This window comes from Callorhinus ursinus, unplaced genomic scaffold, assembly GCF_003265705.2.
Source record: "Callorhinus ursinus isolate GAN/ISIS: 27379988/994484 unplaced genomic scaffold, GSC_fseal_2.0 scaffold67, whole genome shotgun sequence".
Taxonomy (NCBI): Eukaryota; Metazoa; Chordata; class Mammalia; order Carnivora; family Otariidae; genus Callorhinus; species Callorhinus ursinus.
This window is the reverse complement of record NW_027397129.1, coordinates 4,687,778-4,704,743: the sequence shown is the minus strand read 5'-3', so window position 1 is coordinate 4,704,743 and position 16,966 is coordinate 4,687,778. Positions and strand designations below refer to the sequence as shown.

The 16,966-nt window shown below is 36.5% G+C and overlaps 1 pseudogene; it reads right to left on the bottom strand.

Annotated features, from left to right (window-relative positions):
- Nucleotides 1–15,355: 15,355 nt before the first annotated feature.
- On the bottom strand, nucleotides 15,356–15,841 carry LOC112825521 (interferon-induced transmembrane protein 1 pseudogene; annotated as a pseudogene).
- Between the last annotated feature and the right edge of the window lie 1,125 nt (nucleotides 15,842–16,966).

Here is a 16,966-nt window from a genome sequence, read left to right as displayed (position 1 = left end):
TCTAACTTTATCCCCAAATGCTTCCCTTCTAGCCGAACTAGATTACTTGCCATTCCATAAATCAGACATTAACATTGTTCTGCCTATGTATTTTTCTTTTGAAAGGCCCTTTCTACATCTTTGTTTTTTGAAATCCAAAACACCCTTCAGAGTTCACATAAAATTTCCTTTTTCTGAATAGTCTTCCCTGTTTCTCCTTGGCAAGAAATAATTGCTACTTTGTGTGGGTCCCCAGTCTGCTATCTTTATTATTCATATTGCATGAGCCCTATATTGCCTAAAAAACAGCTATTTATACTGTGTGAGTGGTCTTGCTACTCAATTGTTAGCTCCTTGAATATAAGAGTTTATCTTGAAAACATCTTGGGAACAAAGGAAAGGATAGTTGCCATTATCTTTGTGAAGGACTAAGTGCCAAAGCAATTTACCAGAGTTTGTAGCAGAGTTACAGATCCAAGGAGCCTGACTACTAGACAAGTGATCTATCACCATGACCATGCTTGTTCTCAAATTAAATGCAGATTAATTTAAAAGTAAATTTCCATCTCCTTTGTTTATCCAACAGTTAGCTTTCATAGTCACATCTCTCTGGGTGGATTGTTGCTTAGAAGTCCAAATTGTCTTAGTTCCTTCTCTACCCTCTGCCTGCAGGCAGTTCTTCCCCATGTCACTTTCCCACTCCCTGTGAGAGTTCTCACTCTCCTTGTGTGGAAGTGCACTCTGGTTGATGTTTCTTCTCCTGGCTGTTTTAGTTTCAGTGCACAAGCAGTGATTGGGCTTGATCAGCTTCTTTTTTTTTTTTCTTTTCTTTTTTGTGTGGTCATTCATCGAGTGAGCTGAATTTACCTTCACTAAATTTTACATGTCATGGGTGGCCTCACATATGGGAGGGCAGAAAATGGCTGCAGCTAAGGGAGGAGAAGGGAGGATAATGACTCTATTTTCTGCAGAAAGAGATGAGATCATTTTAAAAGATGTCATTTCCTTTTAGATACAGAAGGTTTTAGACTCCCCTTTATGTATTTTTATCATCCAAGGTCATGGAAAGAGTAGGAAGAAGTTGTTTCCTGGAGTGATAATGAAACCTGAGCTATCAGGCATCATTTAGGCATAAAGATCATGAAGTATTTTGCTAACCACTGGTGTAACCAGGATGTCCGTGGGCTGGATCATGATAAACATTCTACTGTGGCAGCACAACATCAGCTTTAGATCTAGCAGTAAAAATTGGAACTGGAGAGAGACAGCCATTATTTGACATGCCCAGTCTTCAACACACTCTTCCAGAGTAACTATTAGTAATGGTCAGATGGATTGTGTGTGTGTGTGTGTGTGTGTGTGTGTGTGAGAGAGAGAGAGAGAGAGAGAGAGAGAAAGAGAGAGAGAGAGAGAGAGAGAGAGAGAGAGTGAGAGACATAATCTCAAGAACCAGTTGAAAAGAGAAAATATTGAAGGCATTTTTAAAATTTTGTTTGCTTGATACCGAATAGTTGGACTAACTGTTGTAGTTTTTCTCTTGATTTAATTATTCTGAGAATCAGTTTTGAAATGCTATTAGTTCTTGTGAATTTGGAACTGTCAGGATTATATCTTTTCTTACAAAGAAAGTAACACACCCAACCTACCTGCACTTCTAATTCATAATCTAAGTTTTGAGAGCTTACAGGAAGCTTTCAACCCTGGAGGTCTACCTGACATTTAATTCTCACTGTTGTGTATGACAAATCTGTTTGTAAAATAATTCATCAATATTCTAACCAAAGTATAATTATGTATTCAATCTATAACGCCCTCCACTTTTGCATGAATCAAGTAAACTGTGTTATATAAATAATAATCAGTAATAACCTGACAGATAAAAATATGCATTAGATAATAATTAGGATTAAAATATATGAATTATTTCAATAGCAGGATATGAACTTATAGGAAAATAATGAAGGTAAACACCTTGTTGTACTTGTCTTTTCCTTTTCCTCACTTGTATCTCAAAACCCAACTTCACTGAGGATTTCTAGTGCAATTTCTAATGGGAAGACTGTCAAAATGTAACTTAAGGAAGGATGACCAAAGGTGACTAAATAATATAAAGCAATATTAAGTTCTTTATGTGACTTAAACTCAAACAAAACTTCAGTATTTCTCACCCAATGAGGAAAAAGATCTTATTTTAACTTAAAAAAACTAAATTGCTGAAGAACACTACATTCACTGGTAATGACACAGATCAAATAAGAGTAGCCATTCTTATTCAGTGGGATGAAAATAACCCAAGAAGATAATTGTGAATGCAATGAAAATAAAAACAAAGCTGAAATTGGCATGTAAATAATAATAATAATAATGGCTGCTTCTGCCAAAGTATTGTCAGCTGCTACAGATTGTACAGCACCATAATTATCAAAACTGACATATGTAAAATGATTATAAATTAATGGTTTGTAGAACAAAGTCATATGTTATAGATTTTTACTAGGTAGATATATAACCACAGGGAACAAAGGACCTTTAAACAATGTAACATTATGAAATTAATCTAAAATCGTATACTCTACACACACTGTAAATTATGAGATCATTTGTCATGTGATTAAGGATAAATTTATATATCTAGACATGCAAATGAGTGACTTCATTATATACAGCTATTACTACTGCCTGTATGACAGATTTGGTCAGCCTTACTGTAAAGTACTTTAACAGTAAGTCAACCCCAGGAAAGTTTACAAAGTTGGAAATTAGATTCATCACAGGTTATGTGATTGGTTCCAAAAACTAAAAAATAAATTGGAAAGGTTGTTGCTCTTATAAATTTACATATATTAAATGCAAACAACAGGCTAGTTTAGCAATTTGTACAAGTCAAAGGCCTCATGAATACCTTAAGGGTTTTCCTTCAATTATATTTCATTCTTTTCACTTGATAAGTTAAAGGAGTGTAATTTTCTCAAAATGTGTTAACTCATTTTGACGTGAATTTGAGAGTCCTGTAGATCCTTCTTGTTTGGAGTCGTAGCCATGTTGTACCCACTGGATGTACTCTTCTTTGTCACAAATGTTGTGTCCCTACTGTGTTATTTTTATATTTTGGGCAAGCTCAAAATATGGCAATATATACATATGGCAAGGACATGAGCAAATAACATCATCTGATTTATGAAGTTTCTCAGGAAACAAATTTTTTTTTCCTGATATATTCACAATTCTTAGTGTTTGTGCATAGTATGGTTTCAGTTTAATGATGTTTAGTCAACACTAGAAACATGAAAAAACTGTATTTCAGTCATAAGGAATAATGTAAATCATAACTCTTTTGTTAATGTTTACACCACGATTATATTGTTGTGAGCAATAGACTGTGTCTACATGATACCAAGACATCTGGATGCAAAATGAAAAATGTAGTCAATCATCTAGATGTTTCTAAATATCCAGATGCTTTGTGTTGGTTAGACAAAGATTCCAGATGATTGACTGAATTGTTCATCCTCACAGTTAACATGAATAGATTACTCCATCTGGCACTCTGGGAAGGTAGACAGTCATAAAAAGTCAAAAAATGGTTCATAAGGTCTTACAGAGGAAGGAGTGGTTAGATGATACCTATGATTATTTTATTCTCATGAAATCTTAAAGTTCAGTGCCATTCTCTTTGTTTTGTCATTAAAACAACAATTGAGCATTTAAAATTATTATTTTCTTCTCAAAATCCTATTGCTTATTCTTTTTGAATAAATGTGTTGATTCATTGAAAAACTTTATAAGCTATTATGGAATCGACAGGTATTAAATAGATAAATAAAAAGTGAGGAATTTTAGATGCTGCCTCCCTCAAGTACCAATATAATTTAAAATAGCATGTATTAATTATAAACATAAAAAAGGAAACAGAAATGTCAGCTTCTAGAGTCAGTGAAGAACCATTTATTAAACATTTATATATAATTCACCCATTCCTTCACTAAACATTGAACCATCCTAAGTGCCAGACATTGTGCATTGGATCAGGGATGCAAGTTGAATCAGATAATTTTCACCTTGAAGCAATTCACATTTTAATAGGGGCTATAGACGTGTTAACAGATAATAATAGTAGAGTAAGGTAAAGTACAAAAAAGCCATGTGCAAAGTGTTATTGAAATATCAATGATGGAGCCACTGTCTGCCGTAGGTGGAGAAAGGGCAGTTTTTAAAGAAACTGATAGGAGAAATGTTGTTTGGGCAAAATCTTGAAAGAAAATAATTTTAAAAACCCTGGAAAAAAAAACCTACAAAAAAACAACCCTCCTGTTTAGAGGTATCAGAGAGCTACCAAGGAAGACAGAATTGAGGAATCAAAATTGAAGAGAAAAGAGAAAATTTGCCCTGCATATGCCAAACATTTTAACTTGTATTTTACTCAAGGAATTTGCTGGTTCACAAAAGGCATGAATAGAAGGGCTGGTGAAAGTAAAGCAGCTGTGTAGAAGTGGTTGTTAAGAGTCAGAAGGGTCTGCAAAGTTTTTTGGCAGTCTCATGAGATTGAGAGAGAAAAAATTGGAGCTCACACCTATGAAAGCATCCAATAAATGACTGGCAAAGATCCCAAAGTAAAGGAAGGAGTGGAAAAGTAAGTCTCACAGTTCAAGTAGATTTTTCTCTAAAGATATTCACCAAGTTGTAAGTGGCACAAACATAGATGTGGAGAAACCTAGTAAAATGTGGGTGTTGAGAGGCTGAGATTCAAAGCAGAGTATATTAGGATTTGATCAGGGAATCAGAACCTCTCTGAGTGATATAGAATAAGAGATTTATTATATGTATTGGATCTTATGCAATTATGGGAGCTGATGCACAAGACTATGGAAGGTTGATGCCTCAATAACTGATGATGGGTCTAATGTTGCTAAGGATCAACATGGCCATATTTTAGAAGGAAACTATTACTGGTTGCTGAAGAGTATTAGGGCAGACTGTAATACATAAGGACTAATGGAAAGCAAAGAGGACAAACTGGAGCCCATGTCTGTCTTTTACTGCCTTTGATTTCATCAACACAGGTGACTTGCAGAAGGAACTGGCAACTTTTACCATGGAGGTGCACATGTGCCTAGCCCAGCACACAGGGAAGCTGAAGGAGATCTGGTAGGATCTAGAGTACCTGCATGCCCAGCTGCTGTTCTAAGCTAACAAAGTGAGTCAGCAGATCAGCCACAATGTGCAGTAGCTGAAATGGTTCCTGGACCCCTATACCTACACCAGCCTTGAGAGCATGATGACTGCTGTTTTACTTCCACCTTCCAAATATCACAGAATTTTTTCTGTGAAGAGAAGTGAAGGGAATTCTAGAAGTATAGTTCCTCCTTGATACAGAACAAAACAACCAAAGGCTGACCCTTGTCAACATGGCATCCATATACACCTCTCTTCATCATGTTTATCTTCCATATAAAAAGAATAACAGCATGATTCAACTATCCTTCAAACCACTGGGGAAAAAAATTAACTAAAAGAGGATACTTACCCATCTTTGGGTAATATTCTTTCTTTCATTCATTCATTCATTCATCTTCTAACTGAATCATATTCCCTGCATTAGTCAGCTCCAGCTGCCGTAACAAAGTAGCACAGATTCAATGGCTTAAACAGAATTTTTTTCCACAATTTTGGAAGCTAGAGGTCTAAGATCAACATGTCTGGTTTCTTCTGAGACCTCTCTCCTTGGCTTGGATATAGCCACCTTCTCACTGTGTCCTCATATGGTCTTTCCTCTGTGCACATACACATTTGATGCTTCTTTTTGTGCCCAAATGCCCTCTTTTTATAAGGATGACAAATTAGGGCAAACACTAACAGCTTCACTTAACTTAATCACTTCTTTAGAGGCCTTATCTCCAAATACAGTCATATTCTGAGGTACTGGGGGCTAGAACTTCAACATATAAATTGGGGGGCACCATTCAGCCCATAACCCTCTATGCCCTTGATGTCCTGTAACTTAAATAGTTAAGATCTAAGGTTAACTACTATTACTATACCTTCTGTTAGATGGTAGAGAAATAGGAGAGTAATTTCAGAAATGGTTAATATACTTAAAATACATCAATATCCAAATTAGAAAAAAATAATCATAATAGTCCTCCTTTCTGCAATTGGTTGTGTGGTCATAGCAAGGATTTATAATTTATTACATCCATTACCTATTGAATATTTCCTTTGTCCTCAATAAGCACCTTGACTGATCTTTGCCTGGTAGGGTGAATAATCAAAGCCTTCAGTTGTGAAGGGTCTAGGCCATTAGCAGTACTGCCTGCATTGATGTTTTCTGTTTTGTTTGGTTTCGTTTGGTTTTTGTTTGTTTGTTTTTGTTTTTGGTAAACTTTTAAAATAGTTTTGTATCAGAGGATATTCGGCATGTCAGACATATTCCTCCTTACCCTTCTCCCTGTGAAGGAGCAACCCCAAATTTTCCTTTGATAGTCACTATCCTACACCTAGCTAGTATAGTAATCCTTTTTGACTGTAGATTCAGTGGCACCAGAAGCTCAAAGGGGGCTGGTAGAAGTCTCAACTACCAGTTTAATGGAAACATTGTCTTGTCCCCTGGTGGAAGCTCTTCTCCCTTGGGAACTAAGACTTCTAGACTAGCAAAGCCCAAAATGATGAAAAAGTAAACAAAACTTTTGCTTGTAAATTACTTGGAATAATTTGTTTCATGGACCCATGAATTTTGTCTATGGGGGAAACAGGACCATGTAGTTCACCCGTACAGAACATAATTTGCATCCTGGAGAATGTTACCCTCACCGCACAGATGGAATCATAATTGATTCTTTAAAGGGCTGTTCCACTGTTCTATCAGACCAACTGCTTCAAGGGTAATGACAAACACAGTAAGACCAGGAATCTCATGAACCTGAGCCCATCACTGTACTTCATTTACCATAAAATGACTTCCTTGATCAGAAAGAAATGCTACCATTGTAACTTGTACCCCGTTTCTTACTTTTTTTTTCTGTTTTCTTAACTGTTTCTCCCACCCTACCCCATCCTCCACCCCCACTAGATTGCAACCTCTTTGTGAGCAAGAACTGTGTCTTATTCATTTTGGTAACTTTAACAAACATAGCCTAAGGTTAGGCACATATTCCAAGAATACTGATTAAATAAGGGCTAGAAAAGTTAACAATGTCAAGTACAAGAGAGAGTCAAGCAACATGAGGGCAAACATTAAAAAAAACCTTTTATTAGTAACAAGAACCATTTAAAGATAGAAATAAAGAGGTGAAACACAAGGAAAGAGATTGCAGGATGGAAAACTCCCTTACTAGCTGTGTGAACTTGGGCCTCTCTTATGGACTGAACATTTGTGTCTCCCCAAATTCATATGTTGAAGTCTTAACCCTCAATGTGATGATATTTAAAGATGAAGCCTTTGGGAGGTAATTATGGTTAGATTGGAACATCAGGGTGTAGTCCCCATGACGGAATTAATGACTTTATAAGCAGAGGAAGAGATTGTGTCTGTGTGGGTGTGTGTGCATGTGCACATGTGTATGTGCATTCATGCATGTGTGGGTGTAAAAGATCATGTGAGGTCATAGTGAGAAGGAGGTCTCTGCAAGCCATAAGAAAGTCCTCACCAGGAGCAAAAATACAAGCTAGCACCTTGATCTTGGGCTTTAAATCTCTAGAACTGTGAGAAATTCTGTTATTTAAGCCACCTAGTTTATGGTATTTTGTTATGGTAGCCCCAGCCGACTAATAAAGCCTCTATTTCCTTCTATCTAAAATGGATGTAAAAGCTATCTGACAGGAAATGGTGATAACAGTAGAGATAATGTATGTAGAGTGCCTGGCCAGTGTTCAATAATAGTAGTCATTTTCTCCAGTCAGTGCTATGCAGCTAGCCTTGTGCTGGTCTGACATATTCTTTCTCTTCCACTTCATTTAGGGCTTCTGTTTACTCTTTGTGTGACCATTTGATAATTTACCTTACTCTGTTACTTCATCAATGGATTTCTTGACTACTGTTTGTATAACTTGTATTAATTTGGGCTGTGCTATAAACTCTTGGTTTTTTTTCGCCTATCTGGCTTCTGACTCATCACTGACCAGACTCTGCTTTCCGGTGTTCTAACTGGTTCTTTTAGCCAACAATGACCTGGTTTATATCTTGAATCCTTACAGAAAATCAGGGAGTATTTTTAAGGAGGGAATTTATACTCCATAGTTTCATAAAATTCCTGATACAATGTTCATTAAAAAATAACAGTATGTTGTTATTTCAATCTGCTCCTACCTGAGCATGCACTTTTGTCTTTGCAATTCCCCTTCCTTTTATTTGTTTTCAAGTCTTTGTTTTAATTCCAGTTAGTTAACATACAGTGTTATATTAGTTTCAGGTGTACAATATAGTGATTCAACAATTCCATACATCACCCAGTGCTCATCACAAGTGTATTCCCCTTCATTTTCGATATCTGTAGATAATGAATGGCAATACTTAGTGCTCTAGATCTCCAGTAGTTTTATTGCTTGCCTTTTGAAAGAGACAAGGTCTCCTGCACCAGAGCTTTAAACTTTTCTGGATCAATGACCCTTTGAGAATCTCATGAAAATTACCGGGACAAATACTACCACCACCTTTGAAAATTTATATGCATTTCCACATAAAATTGTGTATACAATTTCAGGAAGTTCATGGGACTTTTGAATATAGGCCATGTTGAACAGAGATATGCCACCATGAAGGATTTGTCAGCCTCCATGTTCATGCCTAATGAAGCTTGGTAGCACTGTTGATTGGCTCACATGCCACTCTCTGTCAGGTATCCTACTTCTCACTGATGCTTACAACACCATTAAGATGAGGCCTGGTCTTAGCATTTCTGTGGATCATGTATTGATATATGAGCCATTATTTAACTTTTTTTCATAACAGTATAACTCTAATATATGTACAATATGTACTGTCATCCTTTCATAATTATGCCCTTCAATGTGTGTTATCCAAAGACTTACACTGTAATAGTTGGGCCATCATATTCATTGTGTCATCAAATTGGTATCATAATGGATTATTTTTGGACCTGCATCCTTATGAATTTTCTCATTTTATCTTTCATTATAAATGGCATAATATCTGGGTCCCTGCAGACTTTCATTGAAGTTATTATGAGATAGTTAACATCATGGCAACTGCAGATTAAATTGCACGAAAATCAGTATTGTTTTTTTTTTTTTAAAGATTTTATTTATTTATTCATGAGAGAGGGAGAGAGAGAGAGAGAGAGAAGCAGAGGGAGAAGCAGGCTCCCAAGGAGCAGGGAGCCCGATGCGGGACTCGATCCCAGGACCCTGGGATCATGACCTGAGCCGAAGGCAGACGCTTAACCATCTGAGCCACCCAGGCGCCCGAAAATCAGTATTGTTAAAGAAACTTAAAGTCCTGATAGTAATTACTGGTTATATTTAGAGATTATTTTGTTTAAACAACTCTCTCTCTCTCTTAATTCAAAATGTCCCCCCAAAGACAGTATTCCACATTTAAAAAAATAAATAAATAACTACCTGGCAACCAGGGAAATTGCGTTTTTCTAAGTGAGCCAATTTTCAGTTGAAGTTTGGCAAAACATTCAAAAGCATAGCTTGTGCTTTAATAACTGGAAAGTAAGCTGATATTTTTCAAGTTATGTTGATTTTTAAAATAGCTGGCCTCCCATACAGCTATGAGAAAAAGGAACTGCAGATATCACACTTCTACCTGAAACCATCACTCATAAAAATGTCTTCACCTCTCTAGATTAGAAACTGAGGAGAAGAATCTCTCACATAATGACTTTTCAAACCACCTAGAAATTGAAGTGGGGGAAAATGTTTGTTTTGAAGGAAATATATAGTGTCTTTTACCTGTGTAAGGAGCCACAATCCCTGATATTGTTGAACTTGGTGTGTGTGTGTGTGTGTGTGTGGGTGTGTGTGTGTGTGTGTGTGAAAAGCAATATACTTAATTTGACGGATACAAAAGGATGTAACATATCCCCTTCTTTAAAAGATGTACATTCTAATTGTGGGGGGTGGAAATCATGCACCTTAAAAGCTGGATATCAGTACAAGAATGTCTCACTAAAGACCTGAAGAATATGTGATTAAGACAATCAGTGCTGCAGCAGGAGTTCACAAGGCTCAGGTGTATTGGGTTCCTTTTGCTGCTCTAACAGATTACCACAAACTTAGTGGCTTAGACAACACAATTTATTATCTTACAATTTTGTAGGTTAGAAGTTTGATATGGGTCCCACTGCGCTGAAATCGGAGTGTTGAGAAGGCTGCCTTCCACTCTAGAGACTACAGTGGAGAACTCATTTTCTTGTCTTTTCCAGCTTTTAGAGGTCTTCTGGATTCCTTGGATTGCAACTCCTTTCATCTTCCAAGCCAGCAAATGTGCACCTGTCTGTGCCTTTCTTCCATAGTCCCATCTTCCTTTGACTGACCGCCTCTTCTGCTTTTAAGGACACTTGCAATAACATTGAGCCCACATTGATAATCCAAGATAACTTCACTATTTTAAGGTCAGCTGATTAACAACCTTATTTCTAATCTGCAACCATATTTCCTCTTTGCCATTAAACCTGACATATTCATGGCTTCCAGGGATGGGATGGGGCACTATTCTGCTTACCACATCAACCAAACATCAAGATTTTAGAGAAGGCTTGGGAAAGTCTCTTGGGGGAGGTAATCCTTGAATGGGACTTTGAAGAGAGATTAAAATACAGACAGGATTTAGATTGGATGTGAAAGTGAAACCAAATTGTAATTAATTCTAAAACACTCTTCTAAGCCAATAATGTTAGCATAATAGAGGGCAGAGGTCTGTAATACAAACATTTGAACTAAGCAGACTTAATTTCAAGTCTTGGCTTTGTCAGTAGTAACTCTGTGACCTTGAAGAAGTCACATAAACCATTTGAGCCTAAGTCTCTTATCCTTAGGAGAATGCTAAAAGTAGCACCTAAGTCATAGCATCATCACAAAGATGAAAAGAGACAACACATGGGGACTCCCAGATTTCAGTCTAGTATATAAGGATCTTGGAAGTTGCCACTCCATCCTAACAAAACGTAAAAAGCTGAACAAACTGAAAAATCAACAACTCCTCTTAGATCTGTCAGAGAAGTGAGGTCACAGGACAAGATGCTACCTCCAAAATTAGAAAGACAGAAAGACAAATACAAATAATCTCAATTTACTGAAACAGAAGCACTTTAGAAAACCATGGATAGAAAGACTCAAAATGTCAGTTCCTTCCAATTTGATCTATAGATTTAATGCAATCCCAATTGAAATCTCTTAAAATTATTGACAAACTGACTTTTAAGTTTTTATGGAGAGGTGAAAGACCCAGAATAATCAACAGGATATTGAAGGAGAAGAATAAAGTTGGAGGACTAACACTACACAAATTTAAGATTTACTCTAAAGCCTCAGTAATCAAGAGAGTGTGATATATCTTCATTTAGTCAATCATTCACAGAATATTTATTCATTCATCTGAATCTATGTTGTGATACAATCCTTTCTTTTCAAGTAATTATACTGTAGTTATGGGAATAGGGCATTGCCAAAATGCCATGTTTTAAAATAGGCTTGAATATTTTTAAAGTTCCATGCTAACTTCATGGCATAGGCAAATCTGAACATAATCTTTGTCCTCAAGAGTTTGTAATACTGTAACGAGGAAAATAATAAACACATAACTGTAGTACAAGATCAAATAGACTAATTTTGGGAGGTGGCATAGTAAAAGTATCAAAAGCATTGGCTCTACAGATAGGTTTGGGTTTATAACTTTAGCTTTGCCATTTCCAAACTGTACAATGGTGGGCTAGCTACTTATTTCCTCTAAATCTTACTTTCTTCATCTGTAAAATAAGGATAAAAGTAGTTCTTACCTTGTGTGATTGTTAGAAGACTTAAATTAGATAAAGCATATTACTGAATAGTTTATAGTGAACAGCACATAATTTGTACTCAGTGTTGCTATCAAGATATATAGATACAATTTTATGTTGAGTTCAAACGATAGAGAGCTCACATCTGGTTATAGAGGTAAGGAAAACCTTTAAAAAGGAGATAACATTTACTATGGATCTTTTTAGTTTACCTGCCTTTGTTTTCTACTTCCTAAAACGTCTCTATTTGATAAGCTCTATCTACGAGTGTAAGCCTGTACTAGGTCCTGAACCAATACCGAGAGGTACAGGAATTATATTAGTAATCTCATCCTCACCATCTCAGCATCTGAAAATAATTCTTCTCAGCCTTGGGACCTAGTATTTCAATTATAGCTAATGCCTTCTGCCACTGTTCTTATTTCTTTTGTGTACATTTGGTCAGGCTCTAACTGTGTGTAGGCACATTTTTACATAATAGATCATAGAATTCTCCCATCTTTCTGTAAAAACCGATGTATTGATGGTGCTAAATACCTTAATGTAGAAGTACTAAAAGGCTTAAATAGGAGCAATGAAGTTGAAAAACATGTTCTTGCTTATATTGTGAAAGCAAACCTGATTTGTCTGGCATCAGGAATAAAAAGATAAAACTACACCAAAGAGCACAGTATAAGTTGGACTTTTGTAATTAATTATTATTATTTAAAAGATAATTTTTATAAACTTAATTCCATAAGGGAGATTTTGAATACTGAGAAGGAAGAAACTAAATAATCTACTTCTAAATGCTAACAGCTTTAGAGAAGAACTATGAAAAATGTAGCCTGCAAAAAACAGATCATAAATCCGTATTGCAGTTGTACTAGTGTTGTGGAAATGATAAACTGGAATTTTGTCTTATAGCCTCTGACCCTCCTTGCTGTCTTTCATTTAAAAAAAATAGAGAATAAAATCAGAACTCCAGATGCTTTCATCGTTCTCTCACACCTGGCCCTTTCCATGAACTAAGCTTTGATTTCATGTATGAGGCAGGCCTGGAATTTATTTTTGGACTCCCTACCCCTCCTCTCTGCATGCTCTCTCCCACTTTTAATAGCTCTACTCTCTGCCAGTACTTAGCATGTCTTTGTATGTTCTGAGTTTACAATTAAGAGGAAAACAGATTTGCTATCTCCATAAGTTTACCATAAACTCCTGCAGAACAAAGACCACATCTTATATGTCTGTGTATTCTATAGGGTGCCTATTTCACACAGCAAGTGTTCAATAAATTTATTTTGATTGCTTCCTTTCTAATAATAATAGTTTATATCTATTTACTGCATATCTATCCAAAGTTTAATGCATGCAAAGCATTATTCTATATACTTGCATTGTTTTATTAATATATCAGCAACCACACAAAATAAGTGACTTCATAATTTTTTTATTTCATCTAGCTTAAAAAAATCAAACAGCTACTAAATTTTACAAATAAGATTTAAATCTGTTTGTTTAGTATGAATTACCTACTCTTAACCTGTAAACTCTACTCCCAATGCTCATTTTTAACACTCTATCATCACTGACATCATGTTGTAATTTAGGTTAGCATATTATATTTCCCAAAGTATTTGCATTTTATAAAAAAGAGTTCAGGAGCATAAAAGTTAAAGAAATCAATCTATAATAAAGGATTTTCATGCAGAAACCTTAGGAAGAATCAGGGTTATATTTTTCAACAGCTTTCTGCCTGTTTGCCAAGTCAAACCACTTGGGTGTTTTTCCACAAATGGTTAGTGAAAGTAAAGTAGCCTTAGGTCTTTAAAGTAGAGAAGAGTACAAAACTGAGCAATGGTGGGGGTGCATTTTAAAATAACTATTTTTGGGGCACTTGGGTGGTTCAGATGGTTAAGCATCTGCCTTTGGCTCAGGTCTCGAGCCCCACATCAGCCTCCTGGCTCAGTGGGAGCCTGCTTCTCCTTCTCCCTCTACTTGTCTCCCAGCTCATGCTCTCTCTCTGTATCTCTGTGTCTCAAATGAATAAATAAAATCTTTAAAAAATAAATAAATAATTAAATAATAAAATAACTATTTTAATATAAAAAATATATATACCCTGCTCCTCTCACCCTGAATTCATTTCTTAGTCTAACTGTTTCTTTTGCATCCTTCTGGAAATTTGTATGTCTATGCAAATGGGATCAACACAATAGGATCAAACTATACACTGAAACTATCAATGTGGAAAATTATATTAATCCTTCCTAATATTAAACGTTATTAATTGGGGGTTTAATAATAACCCCAAAGCATCTTAGTGTGTTATTCTTTACATGTAGATTCTTTTTATTTTATTTTATTGTGTTATGTTAATCACCATACATTACATCATTAGTTTTTGATGTAGTGTTCCATGATTCATTGTTTGCATATAACACCCAGTGCTCCATGCAGAACGTGCCCTCTTTAATACCCATCACCAGGCTAAGCCATCCCCTCACCCCGTCCCCTCTAAAACCCTCAGTTTGTTTCTCAGAGTCCATAGTCTCTCATGGTTCATCTCCCCCCTCCGATTTCCCCCCTTCATTTTTCCCTTCTTACTATCTTCTTTTTTTTTAACATATAATGTATTATTTGTTTCAGAGGTACAGTTCTGTGATTCTAATTGCTGATTTTTTTTTAGGATTCTTGTAGTTATATACATAAGCGAGATCAATCTTAGTTTTATTTTTTTCCCTATGTTCAAAAACAGTTGAAAGGCTTTCAGAATGAATTATTTTTTGAATCTTTGAGCAAAATTGCCCACTAAAGCTCTTTGAAGCTGGTGCTTGTTTTGGAGGAAATGCATTGCGCTTCAAGACTAGACTTTTTTTTTTTCAGTCACTAATGGTTTATTTAGTTTAAAAAAAATCTCATATGGGCGCCTGGGTGGCTCAGTTGGTTAAGCGACTGCCTTCGGCTCAGGTCATGATCCTGGAGTCCCGGGATCGAGTCCCACATCGGGCTCCCTGCTCAGCGGGGAGTCTGCTACTCCCTCTGACCCTCTTCCCTCTCGTGCTCTCTCTCTCCATTCTCTCTCTCTCAAATAAATAAATAAAATCTTAAAAAAAAATCTCATATGAAGCTAATTTATATTCTCTTAGAAAATCATCTATTAAATCCAGATTTTGAAATTTATTTGCACAAGTTTGCGCAAAGTCACTTATTTAAGTATTTTGCATTTCTCTGTATCTGTGTCAATTTCCCCTTTTTCCATTTCTAATTGTGTTTGTGCTTTATGTTCCCTCTTTTTTTTTATTTAATTATGCTATGTTAATCACCATACATTACACCATTAGTTTTTTTTTTTTTTTACACACGAGTGTACTTTATTGAATTCAGCTGTAAGCAGGCAAGTGTGGTAACGTAAAGGGCTGGACACTAAGGGACAGGGCCAGCAGTGCACGGTGGAGGACTTGGGTCTCCTGCCATGAGCACCTAGTGGTACCCATTGTTCTCCTGCATAGACTTCAAAAATACACTGTAGGCGGTAGTGTAGACAAACAGCAGAAGAACAATGGATCCAGTGGTCAGAAGGAGGCCCAAGACCAGGGCCCAGATGTTCAGGCACTTGGCGGTGGAGGCATAAGTCTGGGCCCCAGTCATGTCACCCACCATCTTCCGGTCCCTGGACTTCATGGAGTAGGTGAAGGCCACGAAGCCCAGGCAGCACCAGTTCATGAAGATGGTGTTGAACAGGGACCAGACGATGTGGTCGGGCACGGCTGTCTCACTACGGATGTTGATCACAGTGGTCGTCACGGGAGCCGAGCTCTGGGGCGCCCCGAATACAGCCACCTCGTGCTCCTCCTTGAGCATCTCATAGGTCGGGGGGACGTCATTGTAGGCGCCCGGGAAGAAGTGCTGGAGTTGTGGTTCATGGTGGGAGATGGAGCACCGGTGGTGTGGATCTACACCATTAGTTTTTGATGTAGTGTTCCATGATTCATTGTTTGCGTACAACACCCAGTGCTCCATGCAGTACGTGCCCTCTTTAATACCCATCACCAGGCTAACCCATCCCCCCACCCGCCTCCCCTCTAGAACCCTCAGTTGGTCTTAATTAGATTAGCTAGTGGTTTTATTATTATGTTTTTGTTAAAAATTTTATTTATTTATTTGACAGAGAGAGAGATATAGTGAGAGAAGGAACACAAGCAGGGGGAGTGGGAGAGGGAGAAGCAAGCTTTCAAAGCAGGGAACCCGACGTGGAGCTTGATCCCAGGACCCTGGAATCATGACCTGAGCCAAAGGCAGACGCTTAACGACTGAGCCACCCACGTGCCCCATCATGATTTTTGAAGAAAAAGCTTTTGAATTTATTCATTAGTTATGCTTTTTCTGTTCTCCAATTCATTAATATTAGGTTTTATCCTTACTAATTTCTTGTTTCTGCTCCTCTGATGTACATACATATATAAGGATTATATGTATTAATGTAAGTGTACTATTTTGAAAAGTAAAATACTTTTCAATTCTAGGAGATAAATACTACTATTAATCCGCTTTTACAGATTAAGATACTGAGGCACCAAGATGTTATCATTTGCCCAGGGTCATATAGTTACTAGAGTGATAAAGCCAAGATATGAAGTTACCTTTGTGTTTTTATCCACTTTACTGTCTCCTTCGGTTTAAATTACTGCTTCCCCCTTCATTTGTTGAGTTGTTGAATACAATGTATTTTCAAAATGGATCAATTATCAATAATAGTGTTTAATAATATAAAGTTTCTTCTGAGTACAACTTTATTAGAATTTCATATGTGTTTTTATTATTGTTATTCTATGGACTTTCTGCAATTTCAGGTTTTACTTTATTTTAACCCATTTAATAGAGGTTTATTTTTCCTGATGTTTGGGGTTTTGAGGGTTTTATTTCTTTGTTTGAATGATGTTTGCTCTAGTATTTTTTGTAGATATCTTATTTCAAGTTACAGTATTTATTTTTCTTGTTTGATGGTAATATTTTGCCATGAATGGGTAATTGATTTTTTGCAAATGTTT